The 27,509-nt window shown below is 49.1% G+C and overlaps 1 protein-coding gene and 2 pseudogenes across 3 annotated transcripts in view; 1 reads left to right on the top strand and 2 right to left on the bottom strand.

The window, feature by feature from the left end:
* Positions 1–27,509, top strand: part of LOC135895752 (adhesion G protein-coupled receptor E1-like) — a 513,515-nt gene that overhangs the window by 222,911 nt on the left and 263,095 nt on the right. The window lies entirely within an intron of this gene.
* Positions 9,192–9,326, bottom strand: LOC135895757 (U2 spliceosomal RNA; annotated as a pseudogene).
* Positions 10,253–10,434, bottom strand: LOC135895756 (U2 spliceosomal RNA; annotated as a pseudogene).

Raw genomic sequence — 27,509 nt, 5'->3', positions numbered from 1 at the left:
GTTTTTGAGGGTTTTCCCTGGAAACAATATAGGGGAACATCAAGTGAGGCGGTAAGCGAGAGAGAAGTGCTTATTTTATCCCGTTTGCTTGACTGAGAGGGATCCCTTAGTACAGTGGCTCTCTGCCACTCCACTCTGGGCTTGGCTTGTCTTGGTGCTTGAGTGTAACGTTCAGTTTTCGGGTCACTCTTGACTTGGTCACGTGTCGAAACGCTTGCTGCAGACGTGTGCAGCCATAGAACGACATGGTTCTTGTCGCTCATATCTCGCCAACTTACCTTCAAAAGTGGTATTCTTTTTATTGAACGGCAGCATCTGATTATTCCGCCCCTCATTTTGCAACAATATTGGGCTTTCATATAAAGGATAACCTCCATGCGCTGCCAAAAAAGTATACCTCTTGCAAAGGCATTTAATTCGCTTATTAATAATAATTTAACTATTCTACCTGCAATATAGCTTAAACCTATTAACAACTGGGGACACACTGCAAAATCAACGCCAGACTTTCACTCCCTATTTTCCACGTGGAAATGCAGTCAAATATTTTTTTTTTCCATGAACATAGGACAAGATTCTGTTACTGGGGCACTATAACGTAAATTTATTCCAAACTTTTCTATTCCAATTCTGTAATCAGCGCTCCGCGAATGGCCAAAAACTTTTTTGGACCACTCCCACTTCACCTGTCTGTCACGCGACGTCAAGAAAACCGCTATAGCTCCCCATCTGATATGACGTGTACACACGGATTATGCATAATTTGACCAAAAAATGAAAAAAAAATTGTTATTTCTGATTCGACGCCTTTTCGCCATTCGGCACCGGCTATTGGTCATAGGTTTTCGCGCTGCACACACTTCACCTGCCTGTCACGTGACGCCACAAAAACGCAAAAGCTCACCGCGTCAAAGTGACGTGTACGCATTAAAGATGCATTAATATGCTGAACAAAACTGAATTTTTCTCGGAATAGCTGCAGGCTGCCCCGTTCCGAAAGGAATAAAAGATGGATGCCACCGATAGCCCAGACGCTGGCTACTCGCACCTGCCGGAGAGCATGGGTTTATTTGCTTATAATAAAACTTCTTGCGTGACCGTGTAACGTTTTGGAGCACTTTCGGCACGTTTACGACCTCATTCTGCCAACTCTTCTTTGCTGAGGATCCGTTTTAGCGTCAGTCCTAGCCCTCCGTTGCATGCCGTCGCGATTTTCGACCAGCCACCGCAAGCTAAGGGAGAGTGGACCAATGGCAGACGCCGGCACCACCTTCTTCATCCGGTTATCGACTTTCAGTGCAGTGGCTCCGCCCTATCGAATCCCTCTCCACTTTGGCGCGCTGCTCGCCTCTTGTCAGTCAATTAGATAAGACAAGTCGCTAAGTGCAGGCAATGTTATTGGTTTTCAAGCAAACAAAAGTGACCTCCTATAAACGAGGAGAGCGTTTGATTAGTCTGTTCTGACAACGCGGCGGGTGACCGCCCAGTGCTTGCGTCGGCGGCTACGCAAATTTGACGTCAGGAGATTGGAATAAAAACATATTGGAATGGTTTTACGTTATATGACCCAAGGCTGATTAACCTTTACGTTATTTTATAGGGTTGAGTGCTACTTGTTTCCGCTCTGCTTAGACCTGTACATTGTCCTCAATACGTTTAGGTAAATAAATGTGTAAATAAAAACAAATAAATTGGGACCCCGCTCTCATAGAAGTGTGGATGCTGCGGCAGGGAATGGAACTCAGGACCTGTAAAGCCGCAGGACACCATAGTCCTTAGGGGACTTTCAGAGAGCCGTCAAAGCGAGAACATTAGAGCTTTTGTTTTTTTAATAAAACAACTGTTTGTTTGTTTTTTCTCCTTCGCTTACCTTTTACAGCCCTGAGATCGACGTGAAGCAGTCGCATGCATGGTGACGCTCTGTGACGGGTGACGCTTTGTGCTCGCGTAAACAAGCACGTGGCACTACGTCATAACGTTTCCATAACTAGCATACGAACCATGCGACGTGAGCCAAGCGGATATCGACAGATAATCACCTAATGATAAGATCTCATGATACCATTGCAATGTAATCAAATGCGTCGAGCGTGCGCAGCTGTGATTCTAAGAAACGGACGGGGATGGAAAGGAATGCAGGAAGGCTAACAGAGGGCGTTCCCGGTAGGGTGCCCTTATCATTGGGAAAAGAGAGAAAGGTAGATAAGAAAGAGGAAATATAACAACAATGATAAAGATGCATTCACTGTGAACACACCGACAATATAATGGGCGCTAAAGAGCCGTGCAAGCGTGCGTACTAGTCCAGTTGCCTTCAGGAGGCGCACTAAGGCTTTTGTAGCCTTTGCGCATGGATGGATGAAAACAACTTTATTCTGAATCCGGCAAATTTGACGACCCGGGCTCAGGTCTCCCATGAGGGGACTTCGAGGTCTTGCCTCGTCGCCGCTTCTCGGGCTTGCTGGACAGCCCACTCTTGTGTCTTGAAGTTGGAGCTGCGCAGAGCGGCGGCCCACTTCGACGCAAGAGCCTCCGGAGCTACTGCCATTGTAGCTGATGTAACCCGACACTCCCACAACATGTGTGACAGTGTCGCTCTAGTTTCCTGACATAATTTGCAAAGAGCAGTCGGGTATTGCGCGGGGAAAATGTGCTGCAATCGCACCGGACTGGGGAAGGTTTGTGCTTGCAATTGTCGCCAAATGACTGCCTGGTGACGTTTCAGCATGGGGTGAGGTGGAGGCAGCAACCGCCTGCCTAGCTGGTAGTGGTTGGTGATGTCATTGTACCTGACCAGGCGTTCTCGCGTGTTTTGCGCATGCAACACTGTGCCTAAGCCAAGTCCCGGGATGTTTTCCTCCAACCACAGTATGTCATTGAAACGGCGCAGGTTAGCTCGTAGTGCGCATCGTTGAGCGTCGAAAGATGGATTGCTGTTGTGACTGCAATACTCGTGATAGTGTCGTTGTGTACTAACCTGGCAGGGGCCTCTTTAGTGGGGAGGGCGATTCTCGTCGTCGAGCCACCACTACAGCGTTGTCGCGGTTAATATTTGTTAGTACGCCATGCAAGGCGGTCTCGTGTTTACAGTTTGCGGACCTCCACGGTTCTTGCACCGGCGGTCGGCCGCGTTGAACCAAACAACACGTTTCGTCCTGATGACACGCTAATCTCGAACAGAAAAGAAAAACAAAAACGCAAGAACAAACGTACACTAAAATGACACAGAAGGCGCCATGGCTTTTGGTTCGCGGAACACGCGTCGTTGGAAGAAATTTACGGTTTCCACGCGACCTCAGGTAGCGTGATGAAGGCCACGGTGAGACTGTTTCGAGGGGCTTGGCTAGCCAACCCTGTCCAGCCGGGAGCGCGAGCGTCACGATTTCGTGTCGTTGGCTTTACTTTTGAACGTTTCCTTCTGTGAATTTGTTTTCCTCTACCTCACCACTGCAACATTCGTTTCCTTTCTCTCTTTCACCCCCCCCTTTTTTTTCTTCGCTCTCTAATTTCTTTCTACTTTTTTTGTGTGTATTGCAACCACAAATAATGAAACACGTTTGCCTGTCACTCGAAACGTGGCCTTCGTTACGCTGCGTAACTCATTCGGGAAACACATCTCGTGTTTCCCATGTTTCACTGCTAACCCTTTCGGTGGCGCAGTTGTTAAGTTGCCCGGGATTGCACGTGCTCTTCGCGTACAAGAGAAATACATGAAATCAGAGAAAGTGTGTCTGGACGAGAGGAGGGCAATAGGAATCGAGATCCATTCCGCAAGCTTCTGGATGTAAGTAGGTGAGCCGAAAGTAAATTTTTTAGGGGACGACCTTAAGAGCCCGAAAGTGCGTTTCCCTGCGTCCTTCCGGCCAGCAGCAGCCTAGTCGTCAGGCGTCCTCAGTTTCGCCTATCACGACTAAGAACAAAACATTGCTGCGAACTACCCTCTTATATCTCCTGAACTAAACGTAACAGCGCAAACAAAAGAAGTTGTTAGTCAGCGCCAGTGTGTGTCGTGTCTTTCTTTTTGTGGCTCGTCTTAGATGTTTGCGCTGTGACGTTTAGTTCAGAAGTATCTACCAACTAGGCCTAAATGAAGTGTTACTGAAATTACCCTCTTATAGATAGCTTGCACATGACGTCACGGACGCAGCTCCTCACCGTGTTGGGTCACAAACATGGCGCCTAGGATGACGTCAGTGCAATCCATCTATAGGCACCTTGCTGTGTAATTTGCGCGCGACCTCTGCGCCCTCTACAAATGAAACTCTGGGGCGGTCGGCGCTTCTCAGGGTTGGCAGCAGCGCCAGAAGACCCAGCCAAACGAGTGCCGGAAGCGAAACGACAGAGACTCTCGCCGCATGCACTCGCCATGACACTTTCGATCGCTTATTACATGCCAAAACTATCGGAGTTGTGAAAAAAGAGGCGAATGCGCTTGTTTTGCACATGGCTACACATGTTCGCGATCTATATCGGAATTGCGAACGATCGTGAGCTTGATCTCGTCAAAGCGCACCGCATGGCACTCAGACGGGTGTCGGAAAGTGAGCCACTATCGTCTGGAATGGCGTATCATTTCCATCGCCTCTCTAGCAGCCGGAGAGTCGGCATAATTGGGGGAAAAAATTAGGAAAACGTGGTAGCGCCCTCTGAAGAGTGCACGCTGCCTGTCGCATTTCAGTATGACGTCCCTGTTGCAATGCACAGTTCGAAGCCAGACGATCAGCTCACGTGCGAAATCGCGGAACTTGTCCATCACTTAATAGAAAAAGGCCATGATATCTCTTTTCAGTGGATACCAGGTCATTGCGGTATCATTGGAAATGATGACGCCGATAAGGCAGCTCGGACGTCAAACCAAGAAGACCGCTGCGTCCCCATTCCTCTCTCAAGGACCGACGCTGCGAGGCAACTTGGCATTCTAGCACGCACGATCTCCTTGGCAGAGTGGAACACCGCACATACAAGGCGCACAAGACTGCACAGACTAAACTCATCACTTCAACTCAAACCTCCAGCGGGTCTACACCGACGTGAAGCGTCTCTTCTGTGTCGGTTATGGCTTGGAGTTGCCTTCACGAATGCCTACTCAGCACTAATTGGTATGGCTGATACTCCTGCATGTGATGTTTGCGGATGCGAGGAGAACATTGACCACTTATTCTGCCATTGTCCTCAATTTCAAGCACAAAGACAGTCTTTGTCCAACACATTGAGGAAACTAGATGATCGTCCTCTGAATGAACAGACCATATTAGAGCACCGTCCCGACCGATCATCGGTCCAGAAGGCAGTGAAGGCACTTTTTTGTTTTCTCAGAACTTCTGGTTTGCTCGAGCGGCTTTAACTGAAGGGCTGGCCGTACACGTATCAACACCTTCTCTCTCCCTTCTTCTATCTCCCTTCTTTCTCTTCCCCTTCTCCCTTCCCCCAGTGTAGGGTAGCCAACCAGACTATTGACTGGTTAACCTCCCTGCCTTTCTGAATTCTACTCTCTCTCTCTCTCGAAGCCAGACGCCCTAACCAGTCTTCTGTCGAGCCGATGTGGTGCTTGCAAACTTGTTGATGGTGCTGTGTAGGCAGACTTTTACGCTGGTAGTACGTCTTTGCACCCATGAAGCCACGACAGGCATTGCTGTAGCCGACGAAGTCAAAGGTTGCTTGGATCGCAAAAGTGTTCGTGAGGTGCTTCCGCTCTAAGCGGTAGGTGCTGCAGCAGTGGGTGCTGTGGCTAACTAATGTAGCTTGGAGACGGACAAATGAGTGAAACCATCTAAATTATTTTTCATTTTTTCAACATGAAAAGAAGTTGCGGGGAACGGCGGTGCTGTAAACTCATTCGTTCGCTCATACGCTCTCTCTCTCGTACGCTCATTCGTTCGTTCGCTCATACGCTCTCTCTCTCTCTCGTACGCTCATTCGTTCGTTCGCTCATACGCTCTCTCTCTCTCTCGTACACTCATTCGTTCGTTCGCTCATACGCTCTCTCTCTCTCTCGTACGCTCATTCGTTCGTTCGCTCATACGCTCGCTCTCTCTCTCTCTCTCTCGTACGCTCATTCGTTCGTTCGCCCATACACTCTCTCTCTCTCTCGTACACTCATTCGTTCGTTCGCTCATACGCTCTCTCTCTCGTACGCTCATTCGTTCGTTCGCTCATACGCTCTCTCTCTCTCTCGTACACTCATTCATTCGTTCGCTCATACGCTCGCTCTCTCTCTCTCTCTCTCGTACGCTCATTCGTTCGTTCGCTCATACGCTCTCTCTCTCGTACGCTCATTCGTTCGTTCGCTCATACGCTCTCTCTCTCTCTCGTACACTCATTCATTCGTTCGCTCATACGCTCTCTCTCTCTCTCTCTCTCTCGTACGCTCATTCGTTCGTTCGCTCATACGCTCTCTCTCTCTCTCTCTCTCGTACGCTCATTCGTTTGTTCGCTCATACGCTCTCTCTCTCTCTCTCGTACACTCATTCGTTCGTTCGCTCATACGCTCTCTCTCCTACGCTCATTCGTTCGTTCGCTCATACGCTCTCTCTCTCTCGTACGCTCATTCGTTCGTTCGCTCATACGCTCATTCGTTCGTTCGCTCATACGCTCTCTCTCTCTCTCTCGTACGCTCATTCGTTCGTTCGCTCATACGCTCGCTCTCTCGTACGCTCATTCGTTCCCTCATTCGCTCGTTCGCTCTTCCGCTTGTTCGCTCATTCGTTCGCTCACTTGCCCGCTTGTTCCCTCGTTTGTTCACGCTCTTTGCTTACATTTACAATCATCGTTAGGAGTTTCTGGATAATTTTTTGCTTCTTATGTGCTGCGCGAGCATAGCGTGGCCGCTGAGGCCGAGTGTCGAACCTGCTGACTTGTGCCAGTTATCGAACCTGCGAATCCTGTGTATGTGTGTGTGTGTGAAAAATTTATTGGAATGAGGTCCGGATACTCGACTTCTTAAGTCAAGGCGGACCGCTCCCACGTTGGCACTGTCAGGCCAAGCCTTTCAGCGACATCACGGGTCCTCTGGACGGCTCTTAGTTGATCCTGAAACAATGGGCTTTCAATCTTTTTCTCCCACTGTGTCCATTCTTCAATGAGGTTGGGGAGAGTCGCGGGGCACCCCGCCAGCATATGTCTGATTACTGTGCTTTTTCGTTATTGTTTTTGTTTTAATGGTGGGGGGAGGGTACTAACCAGCGAGGCGAAAAGCTGCGTAAACCCACAAAACGTGACAGAGCAGCAGGTGCGTCTCGCCCAGAGCGACAAATCGATACCCGCGACAAACCGATGAATAAATGGCCAGCGTCAAAAAAGGAAAATGCACGCGCGATGAATGTGGCGCACCAACGTGATCCTGCCCGCCATGTTTGGGAACAATCAGGGTGGTAAGTTGCGTCCGTGGACCTTCCATGAAAACTGTCTACAGTGTGTCCCGAATATAACGCACAAAGATTTAAATATATGCAAATACCGTGTAGCTGGAAAGAACGAATTCAGGTAATGTAAGTTACCGTCGCTTGAAGGTACTCAGATTATTTTTTGAATTCCGCTTACTTCGATATTATTCTTAATTAATTATTGCACTTCTCGATTAGTATAATCAGATCCAAAGTGTCAATAAGAAAACTGTACAGCAACACCAAGAACTCCCTATACAGCTTTCTGTTGCTGAACACGTGCTACATAGAAGGGTTTTTCCGAGCGTGAATGAAACCTGCGAATGCACGCAAAGTGCCTCGAGCGACCAGTCGCGCTGCAATATTGCGTGTATTCGCGGGCTTCTTTCACCCCAGGAAAATTACTTTTATGTAGCACGCATCGAGCAACATCAAGCTGTAGCGGGCGTCTTTCATGTTGCTCCACAGTTTTATCATTGACACTTTTCATCTATATATAGTTATAATATTTGAGAAGCTCAATGAATAATTGAGGCTAATTGTGCAATTAGACGGAAAGAGAAAGTTCTCTGGGTATCTCCAAGCGACGGCAAACATTACCTTGGTTCAGCTCAGTTACGTCGCATTTTGAGCATTTCTTTAAATATTGGTGCGTGATAGCTGGGACACCCTCTGTACGAGCTGAGTCGGTGATGCCGCCTACCTAGTCGTAGAGCATCCGACAAGGTGCAGCCACAATTTCCGAACCGTTGGCCCACTCCCGTAAGTACCCCGGAACCGCTGCCCTCCCCTCCCTCCCATCCTCTCCCTACACACGTTCGTCGAATTTCCATGAACCATCAACTGAGGAACAGAATCAGTTCGTGAAGCACGGTTGCCGTCCATCAGTCAGAGCGGCATAAAAAAATCCTCCGGACGCTCATATTTAATGTAACCTGCGGTGGACACCGCGTACTTGGCCGGCTTAGGCGCGTGTGCGTATCTCGTCCCTCGACCGCTCACAGGCGTCCGCATGAATAAGCGAGTGGGTTCGTTCCGAGCACGACATTTCCGCCCGCGAGGCGAATCCTTTCGTGTCTTGCGCGGTCGTAAGGAATTCATGACCGGTAGCGCGGAGATGCGATCCACCCTCCCATCAGCGCGACTTGCGCGGACACGCGCGTTTCGCGAGCTGTCCGTCCGACCCTTCTTTGCCCCGCGACGCGCGCCGCGGGCTTCTCTTTCAAGCTCGCGTGCCGTGCGGAAGAGCCAGATTGATTGCGCACCGACTGGACGGACCGCTGTGACGTTCTGTTTGCCCAAAGTAAGCGCCCGGTGCGGCCCACGCGCGGAAACTCGAACGAAGTCCCCGACGTATCGGTCGATGCCGCTAACCTGACGTGACCTCACTGGCTCGAGATCCGCGCAGTGGCGGTTGGAGAGAGAGAGATAGAGAGAGAGGGAGAGAGTGACGGAGAGAGAGAAAGGCAAAGGAGAGACAGGGAGGCTAACCAGAGATTATCTCCGGTTGGCTACCCTGTACTGGGGGAGGAGCAAGGGGATGCGATAGGAAGTAGTAACGCTGCGAACGGGATCTTCGAAAAAATGGTCCATCTGTCTGCGTTCTTTTTTATTAGGAGTGTTGTGCTTTGCACCTACTAGAAGTGCACGGGTGTGCGCCTGTGTCTGTTCCGCCTTGAATGAGCCATGGTGATGACGTTGTAACTGTATGAGTGTCAATTAATTCAACTCGATGTGATATGATATCATTTTTTTTTTACAACGAAGCTGTATATGGCTAGTTTCCAGCGGATCGATGTCCGTAGGCCGAAAACGTGGGCCGATCCCGAAGATAGTGCGACACCGGGCCGACCCGCGGCGGAGGTGAAACGGGTTTCAAGCACTCCGCCAACTTGCGACAGTAAGTTTAATATCTAGGATCCAAATACAACCTGTATGAGATATTAAGCTTAAGGTCCTAACACTCAGTATTGGCTCAACCCCCCGGATCCCCTCTTCCCCGGAAGCACGGCCTCTTGCGTGGGCCGATTCCGCAGGTAGTGCACCGCCGCGCTAAAGATGATACATTTTTTCGGGTTTCTTATACTGTTTCACACTTTTAACATGTAAGTCTGAGAATATTTAACATAAAATGCATATCAAAACGTCTCATCTCAACACGTTACCTCAATAAAACACCCACCTTGCAGTGTATTACTGAGTGGTACGTCTCAATGTAACTTTCAGAATTCCGTGGTTCCTGGAATGTCATTTGTTTGGAGCCAAGATATGAGATCACATCTGAACACGTTGTATCAAAGAAACCCGCTCCTTGCACTACTTTTCTGAGCGGTATGTTTCAATGTAACTTTTAGAATGTCGTCGTAGCCTTACCAATTAAGAATGCATATGAATACACTTGGTGCAAAGAATATGTCTTTTGTCTAAATGCACTTAACCTTTTTTAATCTTTCTTGCACAGCTGTAAATTTGCAGTCAAATTCATGGGATTCTGCGCTTATGACTTGCACCCAACTCCGCGTCCGAAAAGTTCATGCTCTGAGTCGGTGACGAAGTGGGAGAGGGTGTAGCGGCGCTGGTATAGAGAAACAAAATCTGCAAGAGCGGTCACTCGGAGAAAACTGGCAACAGGAAATACGTCCCGCTAGTATTAATATCAGCCAACAGCTGACGCGAGCATCGCAAAGAAAGACAAAAAAAAAACGAAAAGCCGTGAATTGAAGTTAGCAAGCAACGTTTTATTGTTTTATTCTTTCCCGCTAAACTGGAAAAAAGTTTTGCGCATAAATAAACGTATACTTTGAGACTTATTCTTTACAGCAAAGCTGTATATGGCTACGGTTGTGTGCATTTGCGTCCGCACGTGCAAAAAGCCACCGGTCGATCCCAGAGATAGTGCAATACCGGGCCGACCTGCGGCGGAAGTGAAGCAGGCTTCAAGCGCTCCTCCGACTTTCAAAAATAAGTTTAATATCTTAGGCACGAATACAACCCGTATCCGATAGTAAGCTGATAAGAACAGATACTACACTTTGACCTGCGTCGGCCATATCTACGTTCGCACCGCGCTCTCTTTGTCGGCGTTCCAAGCGCTGGCGTTTCGCTCTCCCCTGGTGGCGGTCCCGCCGAAACGTCACGGGCGTCTTTTAGTTTCCTCCGGCTTCTCGGGGTGGCGGTCCCGTCGTCCACGTGAATGTATACATAAATAAAACGAAATGTATGTGTAAATATAACCAAGAGGAGGGATTATGTGTGGACTCCATTTGGTGTGGCCTTTATCGCGCGTGACCGCTTGTGGATTTTTGAGTGACCTCACAACCATTACTGCACTGCGGGACGTCTACCAACGCGCGATCGCCTCGTCTACGGTGAAGCAGCGTGTGCCCTCGAGGTGCGTGTCTGTTCTGCGTGCCGGGATTCGTTAGTAAAAACACCTTTCCGTCCCCTTACCTCCTCCACCGCATTCATCCCGCCATTCACCTTTCTCCCTCTTGTAAATTCTGTGTCTCTCCCAAAGCAGACTTAAACGACAACATGTGGGGGGTGCCCTAAGCACCCCCCTTGCCCCTTTCCTCAAGCAATTAATATCCAGTGAGGAGCAGTGGGAGGCTGCCTTGCGCAGCTCCAGGCCCGATCTTCAGGAGGCCATCCTGGAGTGGGCCGAGAGGATAAAGGAGGCCTACTTAAAGTAGTTATTCCCCCCACCCTCTATTCCATTGCCCCCTTCTCTTTAAAAGGGGATAAATAAAGTTTTTCATCATCATCATCATCGTTAGTAAAATGCGTCGTGCCCCGTTTCGCAACGATACATCGGTGTGCATACCCCCCATACCCCCCGGTGCCTCATCATCTTCCAAGGCTCAACATCGTAGAGGAGGGTCTAGTCTCGCCTCGCCTTCCATTTATGTGCATACGGCGTTTGACGCACGGCAAAGGACAGTTAGGCGTTTAGGGGCCCACATACACAGCTTCGCTGGTCATCCACCTTCACAGAGTGGAATGGCACTGAATGTTTTGTCATCCATCTTGCGAGCCTGGTGTTGATGGTTGCTTGTGATTTTCGTCTGATACCTGTACATGATCCCTGATTTCACACAAAGTGTGCAACCCTTATCCCCCCCCCTCGAGCCTCCCCCCCCAACACACACACGTACACGCGAACACACACGCGCCTATGATCAGCCGAAACAAAACAGCATGGGCGATTCTCGTTTGTTCCTCTCAAATGGGATGCACAGAAGAATAATTGAAGTTAGGGGTTTTACGTGCGAAAACCACGACATGATTATGAGGCACGCCGTAGTGGGGGAACTCCGGAAATTTGGACCACCTTGGGTTCTTGAACGTGCACCGAAATCTAAGTACACGGGTGTTGTTTTCCAATTTCGCCCCATCGAAATGCGGCTTTTGTGGCCGGGACTCGCTCCCGCGGCCTCGTGCTTAGCAGCCCAACACCTTAGCCGCTAAGCAACCACGGCGGGTGGTATACATACGGAGTGACCAATGTGTCGTGCGCGAACGTTTAAAAAATTAAAGCCGACCTACTCCGTGCCGACGAAACCAGGCGCCGTTCGTTGCGAGCCAAGCTGAGAAAGTGCCAGGCAGAACTCAGCGTCCAGCGTACAATTGGTAATTAAAAGTAATTGCTAACCTACCATTTTGTTTGTTATGTTGTTTTATGTTCAGTTGCGCTTATGTCCCGCTTGCGCGTGTGGGTAGTCACGTGATGTTTGTTACATTTCGCAGCCTCTCGCTCTCTCCACGCCAGAAGAAATAAACACACGCGTTGTTTACTTGCCGCGGGTAGCGCAGTGGCTGTGACGTGACGGTGCTGGGCGTCGCGGCGCACCCTGAGCGAGGTCGTGGGTTCGATTCCCGCATTCCGATGGAGCCGGAATGCAAAAGAACAAAACAATAAAACGCTCGTTTACCGCGCATTGTGTGCACGCTAAGGAACTGCAGGGGGTCAAAATTATTTTGGAGTCCCCCGCTACGTCGTGCCTCGGTACAGTACCGTGGCTTTGACACGTATAAACCCGAGTTATCTTTTTTCTGTTATTAAATTGATAAACTAACGTGATGTGCACCGGTCTGGAATCAACTCATTTGCACGTCTCTTACGGTTCTCTACAGCTCCCTAATGTACGCATTGACAAGTGTAACGACAATAAAGGTCACCCACATAATTTTAATTTACTAATTGGATGTCAGGAACTAAAAAAGCATCATTAATACTTCATCAATAAGACTGCGAAGAACGCGTACTTTGTATTTTTTGCCTAGAGTGATGCGTCTTTTTTTAGCAGCTTCGACCTGACAGACGGAATACTGTGTATACGCAAAAGCGGTTCTAACATAACATGTTGCACTGATATAAGGGGCAACTCGTCGCCACATTTAGGTGCACTGCCTTTGGTATCGGCCCTCATTCCAAACAAGAGTAAAAGCCGATTGCATAGTTTCGATCCATAAACGTTATCGCGCTGGCAGAAAGAGTCTAGAAGTGGTGATTCAAGGCGAGTATAAAGCTGACTTCGAGCCTCCATCACATCTTGTCAGTTCAACCCAGCTGATCGTTATTTGGTTTGCTTCACCCGGCCGAAAATAACACTGTAAGAGTAAGGCACGCCGCATCGGCATGTTCGGGAATTATTTGGACAATTTCGAGGTTCTTAACTGTGCGCGCTTTCAACTCAGAGCAAAGGACTACCTACCATCGCCGTTTAGGCAAAGTCAAGTCACAGAAGCGAAAACATGGATAAGCTGCTACGAAAGAAGAAAAGTGCTGCCGCAGTGTAATCCCCGCAGTGTAATCCCTGTCGTAATCTGTTTCGCACTGAAACTGCCAGCCTTTCCCGCATCGAGATCACGCTTCTCTGCGAAGTCCGTTACAAAGCTCTAAATCAAAGCTCCATGTAAAGAGTAGTTAGGAGACATTAAGTTCACTGACCCTTCTGTTGGGTGCATCGTACCATGCACGACAAACAAAATTTCGCACTTTTTTTGTTTCATTGCACTTCATGAAGACACAATGAGAACTATATAAACAGCCAAGACTATACCCCTGTCTGACTTTATATTTTCTTCCTCATATATAGCTTGCGCTTCCCTTAACGTTTTTCGGTTTGCGCTCAATCTCCCGGCAATATAGACTCCGGGACCTCCTGCTGTGCATAATGTGCCAAGCGAAAGTGCACACGAAAACGAAGAAATAAACGATCGCCAAGTGAGTGAGCGTGGCGCAAAAAAAAAAAAGAAAATGATATTTCGTCGAGACAAGAGCCTAGCGACGATCGAAGTCAAATATACGAGAGATTAGGAGGAAATAAGAGGAAGATATTAGGGGGAGCGGAAGCGGGTGAAGCGTTCCGGAACCCCCGATGCCAGCCGCCTGCGATGAGGGTGTCGAGTAGGGCGAAGCAAAAAGACACCGTCGCCGAATAAAGCCGTGAAGCGATCCTGAAAAATGAGAGGCTCCCCTCTTGAGCACAGCTTGACTTCATGAGGCAGGGCCCGGCAATCCTTTCCCTTCTCTTTTGGTGCGCATGTAATTCGACACCCCCTCCCCCTTTCCCCACCTCCCAGCACTATATTCTTTTTTTCGTCGTCTTTCTTCCATCGTTTACCCGCCGTCTTTGCTCCATCCGCCTCCAACGCGTCATTTTCTCGTCTCACCTTTGCCGAGCATTCGGTTAGAAGAGAGAAATGACACCGGCGGATAACTCCGGGATCCGCCAGTGTGGAAGTTTATTCAGTCGGCGTGATCCGATAATATACGACAGCTGGCGTTCTTCACCGACGTTCAGTTCCTTCAACATTTTTCTTTGTACTTACTGTTCTTCGCGTTCTTCATGCCGTGTTCACTGCACAGAGTCGATTGATAGATTCCTAAATTGATTCATGGATTGATTGGCTAAATGACAGAAACAGTCACCGAGTGATGGAGTGATTCGGTCGCTGATTCATTGCCTGACATGGAGGAGGACTAACTGACTGACGTACTGATTATTTCAGACATTGATAGATGCGAGGGGAGGGAGCGGAGTCAGTTGATAGATTCAAGAATTTACCGACTGGTGCATGGTTAAGCCCAGACCAATAGTTTGTAGCATGGGCGAATGGATGGCTTACTTGAAATGTCTGCATGGGCTTTGTGATTTTATCAACTTCTTTTAAATGAAAAGCTTTTCAAATTTTCTGGTGCTTGGTAATTGCAATCCTCAATATACACACCAAGTATTGTTTGAAAATATTTAGGTGTTAGAAGTGCCAGCTTTCGTAATAATCTGTGTGTATATCTCTGTAAGAGAATTTAAGAAATAACGCATCCAATTATAATGTTCAAAATACTGCCAAGTATTGTTCACCCTGTCAGCTTTCGGCTGAACTGAAATATTACCGTTTACATTGTAATTTGGTTCCAAGGAAGTTTTTCAACCTTGATATCTAACTATGAAAGTAATGTGGCAGTGGAAAATTTTAAATAAGAAAAGTGCCTTCTTGGGGTAGCACAACTGTTTTGAAATAAACATATGCATTAGACACATTACAGCAATTGCGCAAAATCTCGCCGCAATATTAGTTGCAGAGATAATGGTCCTTTCGTGGCAAAAAAAATTTACTGTCTCTCCCGTAATCGATAGTAGATGTAAGCGTGAAATGGTATCCGGCAAAGCAGATTGGTTGGAGGGGATACTGTAGCCACAATGTTCAAATGGGCGTAGTACACGTTCGCAACGGCACGCCCCACCCCACCCCACCGCACCGCACCACACCACACAACACCACGCTATACCGTGCACTGGTCCACATGGAAGCTGCCCAGCTAGATGAAAACCGGCTGTAGGTGGCGCGACAGGCAGCGAAGGACGCCAGGGAGACAGAGCAAACTGCCTAGCCGTAGTGGGGGGCTCCTGATTCATTTTGAGCATCAGGGGATCTTTAACGCGCCGCGAACGCACGAAACGCGCGCGTTGTTTGCAAGTTATTGCATATGCGACCGCCGCGACCGGGATATGATCCCGTGACCTCGTGCTTAGCAACACAACACCTTAAGCGCTAAGTCACCGCGGCGGGTGGAAGCACCTGAAGGAGGCGCCACGCAGCGTGGCGCCATCTATCGAGGCGACACAAAACCCGCGCCGCGGAACTCGCGGACTGCTGACGTTCAAAAGAGCGCTCCGCGCCCATGGGGACAATGAAGTATATGGCACCCTTTATCGGCATTTTGAACGTCGCTATTTGAAATGGCGAATAAATCTTCCGCGTAGTGTAAGTTACAGCTTGAGTGATATTGTGAACAAAAATTATAAAGGACTCGGAAGCTATATATCTTGTGACTAGTTTTGGCAGTAACTAGCTGATTCAGCGGGTCCTGTACAAAGGGATGGGGGTTCGAGACTATATTCCTAAATTTTGACTGGTTACCCGGATGCTGTCGTTTGAGCGCCCGGATTACGGCTCTGGATTTTGGCGCAAGGTCACTTGAAGGTCGCCTACAACGGGAGGTAAAAGCCTTTCATGCTTGAAACACTGTCTTCCAGGAATTGGATTGCGAACCACAGAGCTTAATATGAACCAGGCGCACAATATACAGCTTCATCTATCCCAAAATCATTTGCAAAATCCTCCCTAACTCTAGCTCTCATTAGAGCAACGCTGTCGTTGCTTTTTCCTTCCAGTTTTCCGTTGCTGCTGCTGTTTTGCCCGTCACGTCGGAGGGCGATTCAGAGGGTGCATATCCATTACAGGAGCGTGGCAGAGAAAAAATGCAACGCGGGAAACTCGTTTGGTTTGACCTTTCCATCGCGTCCTCACACGGCTCTCTGGAGCTCCCTAAGCGGCGCCAGGGTACCCGTTTGACGGCTGCAATTATCCGCGAGACCTCTAAAATCCAATGTAGAAATTGCAGCGCTTGCTTTTCTACTAGCGCTCAACTCCAGAAGGGAGGTGGGTAGATTGCTAGAGAGGAGGTAGGGAGAGAACGTGGGTAGGTGTAGACGCAATCAAGAAACGAGGGAATAACAGCCTTGCCACTCTTTACTCGCAACTCCCATACATGGAGAGAGAGTGGGAGAAGGAAAAGGCGACGTAAGAAGGCGATGAAACGCTACTACTAGTCACGGCAGCGCTTGCGGACAGACTGGATAAACTTACGTTACGATGCGGCACGTTTCTGCAATTCCCGAAAAATAAACACCATGCAAATTAGTCAAGCGCACAACTAACGCAATGCGGGCAAACGCAAAGCCTCATTAAAATACCGTGGCGTCTAGGCAACTTATGGAAGCGGCCGCACGTCAAATGAACCCTTCTGTGCCCGCCGTGGTGGCTTTGAGCCTATGGCGTTGCTCGAAGTCATTGGTTCGGACCCTACCACGGCAGCCCCATTTCGACTAGGGTGAAATAGAAAAACCCACGTGTATTCAGACTTAGGTGCGCGTTAAAGAACTAGTATGGGGTCGAAATCAATCCGGAGGCCTCGGTTACGTGTTCCTCATAGTCCAGTTAAACGAGAAGAAAGGGGGTTAACCGAGGGGCCCGATTTTTATTAGTCATATCCTAAGAAGCTAACAAACACTGACACTGAGGACAACATAGGGGAAATTATTGTGCTTAATAAATGAAATAAAAAAACGATAAATTAATGGAAATGAAAGTGGATCAAAAAAACAACTTGCCGCAGGTGGGAACCGGACCCACAACCTTTGCACTTCGCATTTAGTGCAGTTGTGGTTTTGGCATGTGCAGTCCCATGATTCGATTGAAGTTTAGCCCTTCTCGCACGATTCGACGTGCCGTGTTGGGCAATGACAGTGATAACCGTTTCACAGGTTATGAACCACGTTGCACAACAACGCCTCAAGCAAACATGTCTCGCTGTGCTTTCTGTGTACTGCACAGAGAGATACAACAGTGGCGCTCGCATGGTAACATTTAACGTCAACAAACCACTCTCGTATTGCGCTAAACGCTGAATGAATTAAACATTTTTTTTCATCAGCGCTCTTTTGTAAAAGTGTTCACTTGTGTTTATTTGTGTATTTTCCTTTCATCTGTGCTCTTTAAAAGTGTTCACTTGTGTTTACCGCTGTATACTCCGATGCATTTTCTGTACCTTTTCTTAACCCACTCCTGCTATAACGCAAATTGCGCTGCAGTATGTATAAATAAAGATAAAAAATAAAAAAAAACGTTCGCCGTCAACATCACCGCTAATTGTAAGCCAATCAAAGTGAACCGCACATAAAGCTTCGTTTACAGCGATTCCCCGCGGTGAGTGGAACCGTCGCGATTCTTTTTTTTTTCTTTAGTTTGCTTTTGATTTTTTCAGCGAGGCGCCATTGATCTTCGTGGGACTAGTCCTCGTGAACGAGGGCTGACCACGTTATTGACGCCGTGTGGCGTATCGGTTACCGCAGATTCTGCGATCGAGCTCCCCGCGGTTTGATAAGAAACGAACAACGATTCTCCTCTGAGTGTGGCATGTGCACTCTACAATTTTGTATGTATTAAAACACGGGGACAATTTGAAGTGCGACAAACAAAATTGCTGGTGTGCAACTAAACGGGCTTCAGCCAATGGTCAGCAATGCCATTTTTGATGAATAATAATAACCTCTGAATAAGGTCGAATCTGTGAAGCGGAAAATTGATAGAACGAAAGCGCGCTTCCCGAAACCATGGAACTAAAATAAGTTACGAAGCCACATCCTGAATTGCGAGACCGAAAGAACTACGTCTTGCAAATTTCTAGCTATCTTGAAGAAGTCGGGTAATATTGCTTAGCATATTTTCATCGACACACAAGGTAATAACAGCGCCATTTCTAAAGACGCACTTCTAGCGCTCGTTTCAGCATACGGCGTGTCATTTGGAGAATACATTTCTCGGAAAATGAAGCACATTTCCGAGTAATATGGGATAAACAGTCTCAGAGGATTACTACGTACCATTTTTCTTTTAAAGTTGGCGTGCATTTCCAAGAAAAACGCCTCAAAATACATAATCGCTGCAAATGTTGCAAGCGACAGGTTGTTTGCAAGATCTACTTGCCCACACGAATTGCAGTTTTCGGCCGCTCTGAGTCGGTGAAATAGTGTTTCAGAGCCTGCTTCTAGCACACGGCCGACGTAGGAGCACTGATTTTTAGCAGCCAGACATCTTAGCCCTGAAAATCTGGCGGGCCGTTCCGCGAGACCCTCATATATGCCGTGCAGCTGCTTCTCGACGCTGACGGCTTTCCCAAAAGAAGTTTCCCGACAGAAAAAGAGATGGATCGCTGCGAGGTGATGAGAGGGCGCGTTCTTTCATCGCGGAGCGCCCATTGATGGCTGACCGCACGCGTTCTGCAGCCTGTACGTGACCTGCCTCTTTCAGCGGTGCCCTCGAACAGAGCTGGCCATCCATTACTGTCGGCCGCGCAACCCATCAAGCATACGAGCATCCTTTCCACCACTCCGCCGCGGGGCGTACGCTGAGATGTGACGTTACTTAATAATAATAAAAAAAACGCAGCAGAAACTTCTGATGACACTGCGCAAGCATCGTCTGCTGATGGTGAGGCCATCAGCAGACGATGCTTGCGCAGTGTCATGGCTGCGGAACGATGCTTGCGGACGATGCTTGCGCAGTGTTAAAAATGGCTGTGGAACACCCAGAACACACACAACAGGTTCTGCATCAGCAGGTAATGTTTGCAGTGGTCCTTTGACATACACTCTGTTGATACACGTTTGCCCGACCAGAAACGGTCACTAGACAATGAAAACATTCGGCAGCATGTTACACTCCTGCAATACGTGAAGGCGAAAGCCTGCTGAACACGTGGTAATGTATTAGCTCACACGATCGGAGGGGTCAGACTTCTTGCAGGACCTAACGAGCTGCACTGTGTGAAGTACACGTGTGACGCTTTAGGTCGACCACTTCAACGACATGTGCGAGCACGTAATGCACTACCTAGAGGTGCAGCTTGCTTGTCGCCATTAAGCGTTACAATAGTGTAACGCAAGACGAACACAATTACGTTGCATCCTATCGGCATGGGAAAGCAGCACTCGCTGTCAAACGCCTTGCTCCCGCCGCTTCGCACGTCGCACCTCGTTTCTCATTCGACGAGCATCCTCGGCCGTAGCGTACTACCGAGGCCTACCGCGCCGCCCGATAGGCCCCGGGCGAGCGTCCTCCATCACTAGACAATTTTAGTTTACCGTACGCAACTTATAACGCACGCTATACGCTTTAGTGTAGCGTAGGCTAAGCAGCGCACGTTTTATTACAGTTTTAGTTGGCCTGCGAGATCTCAGAGGCCATATGCCGTTGTTGCGGCTATGTCCCGACTGTAGCGATAGGTGGCGCTGATATCTCGAACTTTTTATTCGTTAGGCTTCGACTCGTTCGAAACGACAAGTGATCTCGAAAATACCACAAGGTTATCCATAATACTCTGTCGTCGAAGCGGCCTCAGACTAAGCGAAAGCCGTTACCACAGTCATTTGCTACGAACGAAGTGCATTTTACAAAAGCAACGCCAAGTTAAATTCGAAGCGGGCAGCCGGGACCGCCGCCATGTTTCGCGCGAGCTCCGCAAACCACGCAGAGACGCTAACGTTAATCTGACAAATAGCATGCACACGCTATACGCTATGGGTCATTTAGCGTTCTGCGCATGCGCAGTGATGACCCGCTATTTTATACCGTACGCAATGGTATAGCGTACGCTAAACTAAACGTGTCTACGTCTCTCTCGCTTCGCAGTCGACTGTCCTCACAGCCGCCGCCGCTGCCGCCGCGTGACGTCAGCGATGCAACACCTGCTTTTCTGTCTGCGCGCGCCGCTCGTTCCCCTCTCCACCCGCCGCTCTCTCTCGGATAAGGTCACGTGTTTTCTTTTTTTTTTACCACTCGACTCGACGCCGCGTTTTTTTTTTCAAGGCCATCGTGGAATGAGCCGCGTACGGCTTTCGTTTTAATATTCATTCGCAGTAAACAATGCACACAGCACCAACCAAGGTTTAATTGAAGTGAATACATTTTACCTTGGTTAGCGCTGTGTCTATAATTTACTATGATCTTCCCCGATTAGGCGGCAGTCCCAGACCCCCGACATCGTAATATTCATGCACACGGTAAAGGCCATTGTTCGAACTGTGGTTGCCTACCGTTACTACTGTTATATCTGTGCTTTCACCGTTAAGCTTACCGCTGTACTTCCAAATTAGGGGAGGCGCTGACAAGATGCATTGTTAAGGCTTTTCATATCGCCAAACACAACGACGCGTGTACGAGCTACAGCCATCGGGGGTGCAGCACGAGGGCGAATTATCGTCCTTCGTAGGCCGGCATATAAGCTCAGTATAACCTAGCACAAACAGAGAAGAGTTCTTGTATGTTATTCTTTGTGTCTGTGTTGATGTAGTGACATGCGACGTTCCTCTTTCCCAAATAAAGTTTACTTTCGAGTTGTACCGTTTGTTTCCTGTTCTCTCATCTCTGCCTTGTTTTTTGTACGCTGCCCCCGTTTCAATGTGTGCCCAAATCTCCGTGCAGGCCTGTCATTGCATACGGCCGCCGTCAGAATGAAGTCTCACCTGCAATGAGTTCAACTCATGACTTTGTTTCGGGTGGCAGAATTCCATAGGCTTTTGGTCACGACGGTGATTGAGAAATCCCCGTGTGCTATACTTCACCTTTGGTCACGGATGTCGCAGTCTTTCTTTACCGCTACGTTTTTGAACGACGGCTTAAATGTGTGACGTATTCGGGACGTATCTCTGTCATCGCATTTATTTAACCACTGGTGAGGCCGATGCTATATTCAAGCCTGAAAATGCGTTTTGTGTGTCTGCTAACTCAAGTAACGAACCTGCGGAGCGCGTTATTGAGCCTAGAAATATGGCAGAACTGCGAGAAATAGGTCTTGTAAACCTGAACGAATATCAGAGCAGCAGACGCGTGATAATGCATTTACGCATGCGGCACATCATCAACAGGCTAGAAAACACACAAACAAAAAACAACAAAAAGTTCGCACGAAAATAGCAATTGTAAGCCCATGCCGCCTGTCTATGCACGCGCATGCGTGCATGCTTTTTTTTTATTACTGCGGTTATTGGCTTGATGTTTGGTACTTCCTTGTGGGGATAATGGTGAGCGAACTCCATTGTTTTTTGCCTCAGAGGCGATAAGCAGTACGAGTAAGCTTATAACGATTCCGTGCTTTGCTACAGAGAGTGCGAAAGGCGACAACGACAACAACAACAACGACAACAACAAAACCTTATGCAGATCCAACGTGCACGTTGGAATTCATGTGAAGTTCTATTGAAACGCTTGATTAAATCACATACAACGTACGAGGCTATGCAATGTTCGCGTTTACGCACCGCACATATCTCACGGCTTCAATACCATACATTGTTTACGTTTACTAGCCAAGGGAACGGCATAACAGGAGGAAGGAAGGAAAAAGTGGAGAAGGAAGGCAGGGAGGTTAACCAGTTTCACTTAACCGGTTTGCTACCCTACACATGGGAGCGGGATGGGGGAGATGAAAGATGGGGGGAGAGAGAGAGAGAGCACATAACGCAGCGAACACAGCGTCAGTTACAGTCCGTCACTCTTGCGCAGTACGCGATGTCACTCTCACAGCCGCTTGTCCAAGCCTGTATCCTTCATAAACCGAAGAAGTCCCTTCGTCGCCTTCAGCTGCGATGTCTTCTGTCGGCGATGTGTGAAAATGGTTGCAACTGACAATGGTCTATTGTCCAGGTGCGCTAGAACAGATGCCATGGACTGTCTCTGAACATTATATTCAGGGCAGTCGCACAGAATGTGTTCCAGCGTCTCCTCGCAAAGACAGGCATTGCAGAGAGCGTTATCGGCCATTCCAATGCGAAACGAGTAGGATTTCGTGAAGGCCACCCCTAGCCATAAGCGATAAAGCAGGGTGGCCTCACTTCGGCGGAGTCCAGTGGGCACACAGAGACGCATCAATGAGGGCAGGTCGTGTTGATGATTGCTGCGATTGGTCTGGCTGCTTGGTGTGCACCATAGAGAGAGCGTGATCTCCCGTGCAAGCACTTGAAGTCTGCTGGCTGCGTCGGACCGCGAATGTGGTATGGCCTCTTCCTGTGTGTCTTCAAGAGCTGTCCGAGCGGCTTTATCAGCGTCTTCATTTCCTATGACGCCGCAGTGACTTGGCAGCCACTGAAACGTCACGTGATGTCCTTTCTCATGTGATGTATGAAGCAGGCATCTAATATCGAGCACGAGCTGTTCGAATGGCCCGCGACGCAGAGCTGATAGCACAGATTGGAGGGCTGCCTTTGAGTCACTGAAAATTGACCATTGTCGAGGTGGTTCCCGATTGACGAAACTAAGAGCAGCGCGAAGAGCAGCTAGTTCCGCAGATGTAGATGTCGTTGGGTGGTCAGTCCTAAAGCTGATGGTAATACCTCTTCCTGGGACGACCACAGCACCGGACGAACACTGGATGTTTGTGGAACCATCTGTATAAATATGTGCACTCTCCGCGTACCTCTCGTGCAGAAGAAGCAGAGACAGTTGTTTGAGCACAGGCGACGACAGCTCAGACTTTTTCCCGATTCCTGGTACGCTGAGATGGACTGTGGGGCTGACAAGGCACCAAGGGGGTATCGGTGGCTTAGATGGAGCGGTGAAGCCCGAGGGAAGTTTGTCGTTGTACTTGACGATAGTTTTCGAGAATGATGCTTGGTGCCTGTCTGAAGGTAGTGTTGCAAGGTGGTGATAGGGGGCACGTGCAAAATGTCTGATATGCGTTCTCAGGGCTTCCACCGTGATGTGAGTTTGCATTGGATGGTCCCGAGCAATCGCAATAGTTGCCTCAGTTGACGTGCATCTGGGCAAACCAAGACAAACTCTGAGTGCTTGAGCTTGTGCTGCCTGCAGAACACGAATATTTGTCTTGCAGGTGTTGGTCAGTACAGGTAGACTGTATCTTAAGAAACCGAGAAAGAGAGCTCTGTAGAGTCTCAGCATTGCGTCTACTGACATCCCCCACGTCTTTCCTGTCAAGTATTTAAACAACTGGGAGGTTGCTGTCAGGCGCCGTTTCATGTAGGCCACGTGTGGGCTCCAACTGAGGTCTCGGTCGACAATTACGCCAAGAAATCTGTGGGTTCTGACATAGGAAATGGTCCGCCCATTGATTGAGATGGCATAAGGCGTCATTGGTTTGCGAGTAAATGCTACTAGGGCACATTTTTCTGGCGATATGCTCAGACCTTGTTCACACAAGTAGCTCGCTGTCAAAGTAGCCGCTCTTTGAAGCCGTGCACGTACCTGAGGACGTGTGACTGCCGAAGTCCAGACACAGATGTCATCTGCGTATATTGAAATTTTGGTGGTAGTTGGCAAGTGTTCAGCAAGCCCAATAAGAGCGAGGTTGAATAGCGTCGGGCTAAGAGCACCGCCTTGAGGAACGCCCCTGCTGGTATAGCGTCGCGTAGTTGGGCCATCGTCGGTTAACACATAGAATGATCTTGCAGAAAGGTAACTTGGGATCCACAAAAATACTCGACCACCTAGGCCAACTGTCACAAGAGCGTCGAGAATTGCCTCATGTAATACGTTATCGTATGCCCCTTTCACATCTAAGAATAAAGCTGCAGATAAACGTTTACGGCACCTTTCGTGCTGGACATATGAAACGAGATCAACTACATTGTCGATGGAAGAGCGGTCACGTCGGAAACCAGCCATGGAATTCGGATAAATCTTGTAGTATTCAAGGTACCATTCCAGGCGGCCAAGGATCATCCGTTCCATTATCTTTCCTTCACAGCTGGCCAACGCTATTGGGCGGTAAGAGGCGAGCTCTAGCGGGGATTTGCCCTGCTTCAAGATTGGCACCAGGCGGCTCACTTTCCATTCGTCAGGAACATTTCCCTCCTGCCATGAGGTGTTGTAGAGACTCAGTAGTGCTATCCGTGCGGATTCTCCGAGATAGCACAAGGCTCGGTATGATATACCATCTGGGCCCGGAGATGATGAGCGCCTGCAGAGAGCTAGTGCTGCCTCGAGCTCCTCCATTGAGAAAGGGAGGTCCATGCGGCAATCACGGGAACGGGGGACGTCATCTCGGGCTGGAGGGTCTGGACGTGCCGCTTGGTCTGCCATCCGCGCACAAAAGTCTTCTGCGACCTCGACGTCTTGCCGCCCTTGGAAAAGCGCGAGCGCCTTGAAGGGAAAACGCTGTTCCGGAAGGCAACGCAGACCTTGCACCGTTTTCCAAATATGAGATAGCGGCCTGCGGGGGTCGAGTGTTTTACAAAACGTTGCCCAACGTTCAGACGCTAATCTATCCATTCGACGCTGAATCTTCTTTTGTATCCTCCTGGCTGCCCTAAGGTCATGGATTGATTTTGTACGCCGATATCGACGTTCCGCCCGGCGACGAAGTGCGCGAAGTCGCTCTAATTCTATGTCGGAGTCGTTCCGCATGTAAGAGGTCGTCAGCATGCGAGTGGCGTTTCGCATCGTATTTTTAATTGCTTGTTCTAACCCAGAGGGTAGGCCCTCGCTGCAGGCATCTTCCATATCAGATTTGAACTTGGCCCATTGAATCGTCCGAATGGTATTCCGTGGGCCAGATCTAGACGACAAGCCTTTGATGTTCAGATAGGTGGGAATGTGATCACTCCCATGTGTCTCAATATCTGGAAACCACTTCACACATCTGGCGAGAGAGTCGGAGACGAAAGCAAGGTCGAGGCAGCTGCCGTATGACACGCCTCGAAGAAAGGTGGGGCTACCATCGTTCAAGAGAGTAAGGCCATAGTTGTATGCGATGTTTGATAATCTTCGTCCTTTTGCATTTGTCTTTGTACTTCCCCATGCTGCATGGTGCGCATTGAAATCTCCAATGATGATCCATGGGGTGGGGCAAACACTCAAGATATCCGCTAATCTTCTAGTGTCGAAATTGCTGGAAGGCGATATATACACGCCTATGAGAGTAAACAAGAGTTTGTTCTTTTTAACTGTGATGCAAATGTACTGATTGTCGTCGTGGGGCGCAATTGGTTGCAAAACATAGGTGAGTTCACGACGAACAAAAACGATGATTTTGCTGCATGCACTATTTGTTGAGGACACGAAACATTCGTACCCTGACAGTCGGATTGGTTTCGACAAGTTGGGCTCACAAATGACAATGAGTGGAAACACATTGGTGTACACATACTGACGGAAATCTGAAATTCGTGATTTTAGCCCTCTGGCGTTCCACTGCATGACGGACGCTGCCTTGACTTCTTTTCGGAAGGATGGGGTATGGGTGGCCATCTTTCTAGTTGAGGGATTCAAGCACTGGGCTTAAGGCGTCCAGCACTTTAAGTGCGCTTCGAGCAGACGGTGTCCCCATCTCAACTAAAATCGTTCGAATAGCCTCCATGAGGGAACGTAGCACCGAGATGACTTGACCATCTGGTTTAGGCGAATCATCAATGGCCGGAGAAGGCTCCGGTGGGGCCGTGACCTTCTGAGGTTCCCTAGCAAGGGAGCGGCTCGGTAGCGCAGGCCATTCCTCTAAAGAAAGAGTCTTATCTGATTCCCTCGTGGAAGTGGTAGGCCCTTTCGCGGCGCGAGTAAGTGGTACCGTAGTGGAGTGGGTACTATCGATTCGCACATGCGCCTTCTTTGAAGACTACTCCGGCTGCCTCCCTGTGGGCCGAATTGTCTCTGGCCATTTGCTTAAGAACCGCGCGCTCCCTCTTGATGCGGGGACAGTCCTTCGACGAGGCTACGTGAGGGCCGCCACAGTTGGCGCACTTCAGAACTGTGGCACCACAGTTCTCTTCTGCATGAGGTTCAGCGCAACGGGGACACAGTAGCGAGTTGGGACACACGCCCTTGACGTGTCCCAGCCTGAAGCATTGATGGCATTGAAGCGGCTTCTGGATGAATGGTCGAACCGGATGTCGAAAATGTCCGACTTTAACGTGGGATGGTATGCAATCCCCCTTGAAAATTACTTTTACGCAGCGCGTATTCCCAAGACGGCGCACTTGCGTAATGATCGTGCCCTCGTTTGCCGGCTTGATGAGGCTAGGTAAATCATCATTGGGAATGGCAGTGTCAATGTCGTAAATTACACCAGCTATCGATGTGTCGTCGATCGGGATGAAGGGGCGCATTTTGATTCCGCCTAGCTCCGTGATTTCTTGAAGTGTTCCAAGCGCACTCGCGTTGTACACGTCTATGGCGAGTATATTCTTGCGTGGGTTTATTCTGATGTCTTTAATTTGATTCGGCACCGCACGTTCCAGAAAAATGGATAGGGCTTGCCTGTTCAGCAACCGTAGGTTGCTTGACGGTTCTTCCGGCATAAAGATGATGACGTGTGGCCAGCGCGCAGGCCTTGACTTCATAGTCGTAGTGCTCGCAGGAGTTGACGGCGCTGTGTTGGCGGTCTTTCTCTTCGCCCTCTTACTCCGGACGGGTATGAAGCCGTCGTCGGATGAGTCGTCTTCCGACATAGAGTACAGCTCGGTGTCCTCGGTGTCGCTGGTGGAGCCAACTCGCTTCCTTGCGGTTGACAGCCGTGATGACTTCTGGCCAGGTGGGCCTCTGGTATGCTCCGCGTCCATGGCCGCAAGACGGGGAGGGGAGGCACCTCGAGAGGCGAAGATTTCACCAAAAAATCAGAGAGCACAGAAACAAGCGTTCTGACAAGAAGACACTTCGTCGTCTTCTTCTAAGGCATAACAGAGTGTTAGTCTGCGAAGGCTCGCTCCGTTTTGCAATGCTCTCTCCTAGTTCGTTTCCTCCTTCCATGCAATCAATCGACCGAAGCTGCAGGAGGCGCATGCGTTTTCACGTGTTTTGCAGCGCCGCCTAGACCAACGTTACTAGACTAGCTTCAGTTTTAAAACTCGGCGCCGTTGTACGGAACCGCCACCCACCCGCGCGTTCGTGGCGCTGCAGTCGCGCCCGGCTTCACTTCCTCACTAGCTGGCTACGCGGGCGGCCCGGACTAAGCTCGCGGTGCAGCGTTGGTGTATTCTGTGGTTCGTTGTTGGCGGCGAATTTGAGCAAACATGTCATCCGTGAAACTGTAGCCTTCGCCGACTTTCTTAAGAA

The sequence above is a fragment of the Dermacentor albipictus genome, chromosome 6 (assembly GCF_038994185.2).
Source record: "Dermacentor albipictus isolate Rhodes 1998 colony chromosome 6, USDA_Dalb.pri_finalv2, whole genome shotgun sequence".
In the NCBI taxonomy this organism is placed as follows: Eukaryota; Metazoa; Arthropoda; class Arachnida; order Ixodida; family Ixodidae; genus Dermacentor; species Dermacentor albipictus.
Note: the sequence above shows the minus strand (reverse complement) of the source record. Positions and strands in the feature narration are given on the sequence as shown.